Source organism: Pungitius pungitius, chromosome 19 (genome assembly GCF_949316345.1).
Source record: "Pungitius pungitius chromosome 19, fPunPun2.1, whole genome shotgun sequence".
Lineage (NCBI taxonomy): Eukaryota > Metazoa > Chordata > Actinopteri > Perciformes > Gasterosteidae > Pungitius > Pungitius pungitius.
The window spans coordinates 6,831,213-6,841,915 of record NC_084918.1 but is presented as its reverse complement, the minus strand read 5'-3'; the positions used below and the strand labels follow the sequence as shown (position 1 = coordinate 6,841,915).

Below are 10,703 nucleotides of genomic sequence, written 5' to 3'. Positions count from 1 at the left end.
TTGTGTGAAAGGTGCCTCCAACAAACACACTGGTTCCTCATTCCTCCTCAGGTTACCTGGGCCGCATATCAGGTATTATTAATCTCATTGTATGACAGGGTAAAGAAGAAAAAAATATATATATATTTGAATAAAATCTTTCTTCTTTTTGTATCAAAGGAAATATGTGCTTTTCTCCAGGTGTGGTTTATTTCTCTGTGCGTGTAATGTGATAGGAGACTAATGCAAAACACCTGAGCCCCAAAATGAAATGCAGCATATAATGTAATAAAGTGCATTGTCTGATTGGTTATGGTAATTCTTCATTTAGCCACAATAACCTTAAGCTGAGCTGCCTCAAATCCAGTAAAAGCACTTAAAACAGATGTGACTCAGAGGTTCCAGATAGGGGCACCACCCAAAACCTGGTCCTCAAAAATAATATCTCCGTGCAGTAAAAGCATCAGTACATTGTTATGGTTTACCGTATGGCATGAATCAAAAATTACAGAGGTGCTGAGAATAAAAAGCATCTGACATTTTTGGCGTGACAGTTCCGCCGTTCCCGCGTTTAAGTGGCGGCGGGAGCTTTGTGGCGCTCGGCAGAGATCTCCTCCCGTTAAGCACACATCCGGTAGGCTTTGTCCCTTGGCAGTGACCCGATCCAGCCGGTGGAAGCAACCAATCAGGAAAATATTAGATCACGCTCTGGGAAGAAAATGAAATTCTCTCTAGTCCGCCTCACCTACTGCACTGAACCGTGAGGTTCGTACACAAGAGTGAAGGCATGCACTTTATGCGCTTTCATAAGAGCGACTCCATTAAACACCTCCCCCCCACCCCCCCCCCCTCTCCAGGTTCAAATGATCTACGGGCATCGTGATATGCCTGTTGGAAGGTGTTGTGTTCCTTACTGCCGATGTCCAGACAAGGGTGGTCTGTGCAACCGGATCCATTGACATCACGGAGAACATGAAAACATGAAACATAGTTATTGATCCCGACTCTGCACTAATCAAATAGCAGCCCGGTTTGTTTGAAGTTAAAAATGGTTACAGTGGGTGTTTACCGTTGCACTTCAGGACCCTCCAGCCGCACCCCTTTTAAACATACACAGACAGAAGTGTTATTTGTATTGTTAAATTTACATTAAGTCCATTTTAATTGCATCAAGCCTCTAAGCAGATCTCACAATAATGGGCCTGACAGAGAAAATTGCAATCATCCGTGAAGAGCCTGCGGCGGTGTAATGGACAAACCTGATTAATTTAATCTTGTTGCACTCCATTATGCCTGCACTTTATCATTTCAACAGATGGAGCACCAAGAAATTAAAAAATGCTCTCAAGGATATGTGGCACTATCCATCCACTCGAACCCCTTTATTGTAAGGTGTGTGGGCTGCCGCGCTGAAGTGAAGGCCTGGACTGGAACCTTTGGATGAGTGCATTTTCCAACCCAAATGAGATTACGTGAACAGTCAATTGATGCAACAAATCGTCAGAATTGTCTTGTGATGTATTGCTGAAGGCTGTTAAGGACTGTCTATCCAATCATGTTGCCCAATGAGTTGATATTATCAAAGGAGTAGAATGACAAATGCTTTCCATGGAGCCTATTTGCACAAGCATGAATGTTGCCCTCATTCGACTATTATGAAAAAGCTGCTGTTGGTTGAGTTTTTGCAGGGCTGGAGGATCACTTCCGCGGTTTAAATTCGGTTGTGTGTTCCAAAGTGATCTGTAATTGTGTAATAGTCAATAAGAGGTCAACAGTTACATCATAAAAATTTCCTTTAATTTTGTTTTTTCTTCAGGTGTTGCAATTGCTTTGTCGTTTTTAAACTTTGTTTCTCTACTGCATTCAGAAAGTAGAGGAAGTCGTACTTGAAATCCTCTATTCTAATCCCGAACTTTTCTCTTTTCATGACCAGACCCCTTAACATGAATATATCACTGTGACCCCTCATGACTTGCATGCCTTGCATCTGTTGTGAGCAGTTCAATCAAAGATTACATTTTCCACGTGCAGATGGTTCTGTTTTAATATGTTTAGAGACCTGAAAGAGTACCAAAAATATGAAAATAATTATTGCATTTTTTTCACAACCACTGGGTTTCAGATGATAAATTGAAGCATTTCTATTCTGGTATATTTAGAGAGAAATATGAATGGTTTAATAGGATCCTATAGGTTGCGCTGTAATCCACATACAATAAATTTGAACTGCAATCATTTCCTTCAAACAAGCACTTTAATGTGCAACAATATTTGGGTGGTCAATAACCAACTAATGAATACAATTAACACTTTATATCAAATTATTTCAAAATAAATTGTGTTTGAACTACCATATTCGCTGAATTAAAAACAAAATAATTATTAAAAAGACACAGGCACAATTAACCTGTTGGCCAACATGTGACCTGTGGCAGGAAACAGTGTCTAAAGTTATCTCCGCAGCTGCTGCGTTTGATACCAGCGGGAAGCGCGCGCACCGACGCGTGTGGATCTATTTGATCACTTCACTGTATCCTTCCGACTCTCCGGCCAAAGTTGACGTCTTTAAAATGATTAAGCTTTCATGTCGGACATTGACAAGATATTTATCAGTATTTTCAAGGGAAGAAACAGTCGCTGGCGCGTGAACATGGACGCAGGGTCTTGTTGCATCTGGTGACGGTGGTGGCGCACTAAGGTAAAAAAAAAAGGATATTACTTTTAGTAGTTTTCACCACTTCCTAGTCGTTCCCCCTCAGTGGAGGAGCAACTATTGCCATTTGGTTTGGTTTGTGCGTTGAATTAATAGCGTGGAATGTCCGATGTGGGCGGGGGCAGCAGCAGTAGTCCTCGCGAGAGGCTTCTGATATGCGTTAGCTGTGGCGGAGGGATCACTCCGCAGCGACACGTTCAAGTTTGGTAAATCAATGGATTCATAGAACAAACAACTTAACTTAACTCCGTTTTTTTTATTTAAGTGAGTATGTAATTTATTTTTATTTTGTTCTATGTAGTTAGGTTTGTATAACATTACAAGTGCTGACTATCCCTGAGAGTTATTAGAATACACGAGTATGCTGTGCATTAACCTCATAATAGCTTTAAATGAAATCAACATGTAAGCACTGCATAATTCAGCTGCTGTTCCATCCAAGCAAGTATTTTGTTTAGCATATAGTTGACCAACGGAGCCCAGTTGCTTTGTGCAGTAGTTTGCAACAGGCAGAAATAGGGCGATGCAGGTAGTTCAAGTTGCATACAGGACATTTGTCAAAGTATGATTTAAGTTTAACTTAACAGCAGTTGCACTTAGGATTTACTCTCATTTATTCTGCCTCAGGCAACAGTCATTTTTCGGTCTAATTATTTCCCTTTTTTACTGTGCACAGCACGTGACAGTGATGGATAGCAGGTTAAAAATGGACATTTTCTCCTCAGTTAGTGGATGTTGGATTGACTCAAGAATGCATGGGCTTCTTCCCTGAGACCAGAGGCACTTGGAAAGATTGTGTTCCCCTCTGCTTTTCGCATTCCGAAATGATACAATTTGTCTTCATTTTCCTCTGACTTGGACTCATTTTCATGATGTATAACCGAAGCACGTCGTCAAGACAGAAGTGTAGGTGGTGTCAAAGTTATGCCGTCATGATTACAACCCGGGTTGCTGGTGCATAGGTAGCGCCACCCGTGTGAAGATGGTCGTCCCCCAGCTTGGCTGCCATATTTGTGCACCTGGTTAAATGTTAGGATGATTATTGGCAGCCTTCAGAGTGACTAGAGGTCACGCCCGGGTCCATGGTAGCACAAACCATGTGGGGCTTTAATCGCAACGGGAAAAGAAAGTGGGATGTTTGCGAAGTCTGTCTTTCTAACGTAATCTTTGCTATTGCAGGAGTTTACCAACTCTCTTTTTTTTCTGATACAAAAATCTAATTGTGTATTATTGTGCTGCAGCAAGGAAATATTTTCAGTTCATGGTCACATAAGGAAAGCGGAAAATCTTCCCATCTGAAAGTCTATACAATTCTTTTTTATTTTCTCACATCCTGTGGAATTCATTTTTTATGGACTTCTTTATTGACACTGTGGCCTATCTTGATTTCTCTTTTCTGCATTTGGGTTTTTTTAAGCCACTGAACTTAGATGGAGCCCATGTGACCCCAGGGATTCAAGGTCAAAAATTCATTCATTAAAAAAAAAAAGAAAAGCCTGGTAGAACAGCAGGAGTACTGCATTGTATCATGTCTGCAGCAACCAGCAGAACAAGTTTTATTCACACGTGTACCGGATTCCCTAAATACGGTACATGTGCTTCACGTTTTCTTTAAGACTTGACTTCAGAGGAGAGTTCTTCAGTCTGTTCTCCTCACTTTTGAAGTTACATGCTCCTCCAATTACTGAGGCCATGCAGTCTCCCCTATGGTGTCCTTGGACAGCTCTTTGAGTGCCTGAAAATGTTGCAGACCATTAATTCTGGATTGTCCTCATCTGTTTGCATAATTTTGCCTCCCTAACCGTTTTCCTCCCCCCACTGTGCACTACTTTTTTTTTTTTTTTAACTTTTTTATGAATGTTTGAGTCTTTGTGAGATTTTCAGCTTTATGTTCATTTTTTTTTTCCAATACCACTGACAGTTGTAAAAGTTTTACATCGGGCTGTTTTATGGCACAGTGCCTGTCAGCTGTGTACTGTACACACAGCATGTGTCTTTTACAGCTTGTGTGCGGATGTTGCCTCTCGAAACTCTTCACCTGTTGGGCTCACAGACGTTTTTTGACATGTTTTGTGTTTTTTATTAAACTTTCTAAAGATATAAAGATATGAACAGAGCAGTCAGTAAACAAAAAATCTGCTTCTTTTTTTGTGTTTTCTTTAACCTTATGCATTTTCTACGTTTTTCAGTTAGACTAATTTGCTGTCAGGCAGGAGGTTGTTTTTGCAACTCAGGCAGACTCCAGAAATTAATTTATCCAAATAACCAAGTCCTCCTGGGCCATGGAGGTTGGGACACTGAAATGGCCCTGGTAGGCAAAGCTGCCTTTTGATGTCTGGAATGTTTTGGCTGACTTAGAGCAGGCGACTGGAGTGGAGGGATCATTTTCACTGACCCATGGGATTTTTAACCATTTTCATACACTGCGAACAAAACAAAGAGAGAAAAAAAAAATGCCTGAGCATATTTGCATTGACTATATGCTATCAAAAACTAAGGTGGAAAAAATGAAGTGGGACTGATGTAAGTTTTTTTTTTTTTTTTAAATCTAGGATATAAAGGGTGATCTATGGTGTTGTCACGACATCATGCATACTAAGGTGTATTTGTAAGAGTTTCCAAATTGTTGCTATTAGGCTTGGCTCTTAGGCCTGTATTGAAAAAAAAGAAGAAATCAGCAATATAATAAAAATGTGCTTCATTATGAGTTGCTAATTAGGTGGTCATTTGGACTGCGGGCAAAGTAAATACAAGGCCCATCCTAATAATGTAAACACTCTGATTGTACACTTTCATTGTATAAAATCCCTCATTAGTTGCACACACTGTTGGTATGTAATTTGTTGAATCCAATATAAAGTCATTACCACAGTAGTTGCGTTAATTAAATGTATTCCTATAATAACAAATTCTCTTATTAAACAAGCCCGAGGAAAGGGAAGTGCAGAAAACCAGGCGGTCTTTAGTAACGGGGACTTGAGTTTCCAGCGTAATAAATAATTCACAGGTCCTGTGTGATGAGCTGCTGAGGACAGAAATCCCTAATGACAGCTTTTTATAACCTGTGAGTCAGCTGGCCATTATGCTTCTGACATCCTCACACAGAGCGCATTCCCTCTGCGTGCTCAGGGCTCGCTCGTCTCTCACTCTGCGCCGCTTCGCCTACTGGCTTGACCAAAGGGAGTTGTATTTCAAAGTACTATATACAGTCTCTTAATGAGGGGAATTGAAAATAAAACATATTAAAATTGAATTAGTGCATGTTTAGTGTATTCTTTTGGCTCATTAGGGCGGCCACTACTGATTGTATATTTTTTTATTGATTTTATCCACCTTCTTCTGTCTTAATTAATTGTTTGGTTAATAAAATGTGAGAAAATGTAGGGAATAAAAGTTTAAAAGATTAATTTCTTTAATTGTCTCTTTTTGTCTGTCCAAAAGTCAAAGATATTCACTTTAATATGATAGAGATCAAAAGCATGTAAACCTTTACAGATGTTTTTATTTCATGCTTTAGTTACGTACCCAAATATCTTTTCACAAAACATATCCATCATCAATCCATGTCCTTTTGTTAGTGACTATTCTACAAGCGTGAAAGACGTCTGCTCTCAAAATATGTTGTAGTTTAACCGTGCTTATTAATTCCTCTCCATTTCCTCATTAGGTCCATGCAGGAGGGACCGGTCTAACCGTAACGCCTGTTGCCACTGCAGCGTGTCCCTGTGAGGTAGGAGACTGAGCAACTGAGTTTCTCCAGTCCACTTAAGGCCTGTGACTGATCAAGTGTTGCGCTGTTTGATTGGCACGATGCCCCCTGCCCCCTGCCCCCCCTCATCAAGCAACATCTGGGTCTATTATGCATTATGCAACTCCCAGTATGAAAGGCAAGGCCTCACAGGGTATTGGTCGGTATCAATATTGTTATTATTTCCAAACCTCAGCTCTCACTAAGAATAGGTGGTTAATTTTAGATGCAAAAAAAAAAAAGAAGATCCAATTACTCAGGCCCATGCTTGTGCTTGTCCCCAGAGTCAGTGCAGGGAAATAAATCTGGTGGCCCTTATTAAGTACCTGACAATAGAGTTAGCACAGCACCAGTGGTTTATAGTAATACCGCGGACATGGGCAATTAGGCCCAACAAGTAATTTACAGTACTGCTTTGCGGGTGGTGACCTGGTATGAGCCCGGGACCACCTCGGTAACAAATTAGATCGCACAGGCGAGAAGAGAAGCAGCACTGTGGGACGTCCAAATACAGCAAAGCAATCAAAGATTCTAAAAAAAAACTCCACGCGTATTTCAAATTCCTTCTGATTTTGTTCCCGTGACAGGAATGACATACGGCTCTGGCTTTTTCCTCCGTAATTTTTTCGGAGAATGAATGATCACTTTTATACGTTGTTGATCTTTTTACGTCAGCGTGGGCCGCCCTCCTCTCGCTGCTACCTATTAATTATGAAATACTGTAGGCCTTGCCCATTTGGTTTAACTACCTCTCCCTGCTGAACTTGGTGTGAAAGGCTGCTGTTTTTAAAAAGGTGTATTAAAGTAGAGGGTGGGGAGCGTTTCCCAGGCATCCTGCCCCCCACCCCCCCCATCCCAGCCCGCCATTATGTCACCAGAGTCAAAAAGGCACGGCTGAAGGAAAGAAAAAACCTGTTTCACACATGATAGACACCTTAACACATGGAGCAAATGGAGCAAGGCATGTGGCTTCTTCTCTACACGCGGCGCGGGCCTCGACGCACACACATTCCTGCGTCACGCACTCGCTCCTTGAATGGATCCGATGTAGTATATTTGACAATTTAAAGAGGTATTGTCTGTGCATTAAATGCAACTTATCTGGGAAAACTCTCACCGTTGTGAGGAAGAAAAACAGTGCCCTCTCCTGCCCGCCAGCCTCTTTCCCCCGGGGCTCACAGATTGAAGCGTCACTTCCCCTTCCGCTGTGGTCTGCACCCCGTGGACACCGGCCCCCCAGAGCGTCTGCGGCTCCTCGGCCTCGCGCACGGTCCCTGAGCGGCAGGACCCCCCCCCCCATAATAACCCTGACCACCATGATCCCCACTATCAGCACATGGGCCTTAGCTTCATCGAGACCACAACAAATTAAATGTTTTGCGAAAAAAATGTCACAACAATAAGTAAATAGATTTATTAATTGCATTTTCTTGTCTTTATGGGAATCTCATATATATATATATATATATATATATGAACGGCAAGATTGATTGCTACGTTTTCATTAGTGTATAATCACCTGAGTTTAGGAGCGGGTTTTGTTTACAGACTACACTGTGCTGCACAGCCAAGCCTTTCAGCGTTTTCCTTGCCCCGAAGGCCACCGTAGTTTTGTGAAATTGCAGGAACATGACCCGCAAAACCGTGGTAACACCAGCCGACTTCCGATGCCCCCTAAAGTAGTGTTATTATGGTACGGACGGCCTCTGAGCGAGGCGAACAACGCTGCCACAGTTTCGCAATTGGCGGCTCAGGTTACCGACGTCTTGAAAAGGGAGAAGTCAGTTTTCTTTTTTTCCTTTTTTCTCCAATTGGTTGCAATCTGCAACCACACTGCTAGATGCCTCCATTACCTTGACGCTGTCTCTTTAGACCTTCATTGCTATATTCTTACGCTTTTATTGTCGTTCGGAGTGAGCAAACCGCTTAAGCAGTTCCATCTATCTATTTACGTGCGTCATTCATTCATGACAAACACCCTGCAAATAGGCAGAAAGGCTAATTGGCATGAACTCCAATGATGTAAGCAGCACCACGCCGCAGCTGTGTGAAGTCCACCCATGCTCGCGCAGCTATTTTAGAGCTCCAGTCCAAAAGAAATACTGTATGCTGGGTACTTGTGCTACACCTGCAATGCAACTCAGCCTTGGAGTAGAACATTTAGTTTTTTTTCCGTGACAGAGAAGGGATTGTTGTGGTGACCCTCACTGTCGAAAGGAGTACGTGGGCAATTATAAATACATGAAACCTGATTTTTTTTTCTTTTTTTTTCTGGGATGATTGCATTTTCTATTTTGATAGGTTGTGTAAGTTTGTATTGGCTAGATGTACCTAGTTTCAGTCCTGCTTTTTCGTATTTATTTATTTTAACAGCGGCTTTTGTAAAAGGGGAAAAAAGTAAAAAACTCTTATTAGGATTGCCTTTTCCATTGACCAAATAAAGAAATGTACTGCAGGTTATTTCTACAGATGCGAACGCCTTGACCGGAACAATATTTAGCATTTCTGCCACCGATGTTTAATACCTCATTAGCCTTTAGGTGACACCAAGCAGCATCAGACTCAATCAGCGGCGGGTTGAGTGACAGGCACAGAGCAGCACATCCCTCACGTAAATCCCTCCCTCCACCGCCACCAAATTAGAGTGGCTGTTGCTACACGCCGCCGCCGCCTCCTGCTTCTACACAAATGAGAAAGTAAGCACCCCTGGTTCAGAAGTTCACATTTTGGATGCGTGCCGGAACTACTTAAGGCCGGTGACGTTTTTTTTTTTTTTTTTTTACTTCAGAAGGAACAGGAGGTCAGAGTGACATAATTCTGGCTTACCGTTAGGATCCTTAGAAATTAGCCCTTGTTGTTCTGCCAGAAGGGTTATTACTCTGTCAACGCGAATAAGCGCGAGTTCATCTGACTTCTTACCAGTGTAATCATATAAAAATGGAGTGCCAAAATGAAGATACTGACATGAATGCTTCCTTACACCTGCTCCTGCGCTCGCTATATTAAGTAAACCGCTCTACAAACAAACAAATCACACACATATGCACTCATCTTTGACACGTCTCAAGGCCTGGTTGAGAAAGCTATTTATTCTCATACACTGTTAACTACTGAGACGTATGCGTTCGAGTGGAATGCCATTCAGAATGCAGAAAATATATTTAGTTCCTTGCCAACAGACAGCAAAAGGCACCAGTGGGTCTGGCCCCTGAACGTTTATTTCTGTCGCAGTATGGACTTTCAATTACAATAATCCTGCTGCTCGACATCAGGGCCGATTAACTATGTAGATGCATCCAATGTGGCACCTACAGTGCATTTCAGAGAGGGACATAGCTTAGAGTGTTATGTTCTGGATATTACAAATATAGAATTTCCCGTGGCCTTGTTTTCTGCCTTCACTCATACCCAGTCGGTTTACTCTTGTAACTGTGCATGGCAAGGAGACGACAACGGAGAATGTCTCCTTGCATTTTGGAATGATTCCACGTAAGAGTTACTGAATGTGCAGTAACACTTCGTCTCGTTTGAGTTATTAGGAGTCATTTTAAGCCCATTAATAGGTAGCTGCTCATGGACAGTGGAAATACCCCACAGCTGCAGTCTGGCTGTTGCTCCATGTGTGATCCTCCTGTCAGAAAACCCTCATACTTCACCATTGAGAAGACGCGCCGTCAACTCCAGACATGCATGCATGTGTCCAGCAGACAGTTTGGCCGCATATTGATAATTGAATACATTTAAAAAAAAAAGAAGCTATTTCTGCTTTTATAGATATTTAGGGCCACTCACCATTCTGCACGGTTTTGCCTTTTGGGGAACCATGTGAGGTCTGCGCTTATATTTGGTGGAGGTTTTACCTAAAGCAGGGCAAATCTCCTGGCAAAGCCATGCGATTGAAAAGGGATGAACGGAGAACAATGGCCAGTTGAGTGAATTACCTACCTGGTAGGAACACACAAGGGCTGTGTCCTGGAGCTAGGCAACCGGCAGGCCGTCTGTTTGTATTAGGAAAGCGTCGAGCAGCTCCTGCAAACACTACTTATCCTGTTTAATTGCTGTGTAATTCCTGCAAAGTTGTCATACATGTCTGTTTTTCTTGACCTGTGTAAACGGTAGAGGGTAGTGTGAGTCGTCGTCGAGTGGTTAAGGGGAGGCTTCTCTGGAGGGGCAAATAAGTGGTGGTAAGAATTGTGTAAACACTGGCGAACCTTAAGTCGTATTTTTTGTTTTTCTCGGATCAGTCTGAATGACAGAGTTGGA

General features: G+C 42.1%; 1 protein-coding gene across 7 annotated transcripts in view; it reads left to right on the top strand.

Annotated features, from left to right (window-relative positions):
- The first annotated feature begins 2,501 nt into the window (after positions 1-2,501).
- eya1 (EYA transcriptional coactivator and phosphatase 1) overlaps positions 2,502-10,703 on the top strand; it is a 54,882-nt gene continuing 46,680 nt past the window's right edge. For 3 of the 7 annotated variants that reach the window (XM_062559302.1, XM_037456416.2, XM_037456412.2), the window contains exons 1-2: positions 2,505-2,677; positions 6,360-6,422. The gene's annotated coding sequence lies outside the window, so the exon portion shown is untranslated. Of the gene's footprint in view, positions 2,678-6,359; positions 6,423-10,703 lie in introns of all 7 variants that reach the window. The other 4 variants (XM_037456414.2, XM_037456413.2, XM_037456420.2 and 1 more) reach the window with 3 other exon arrangements.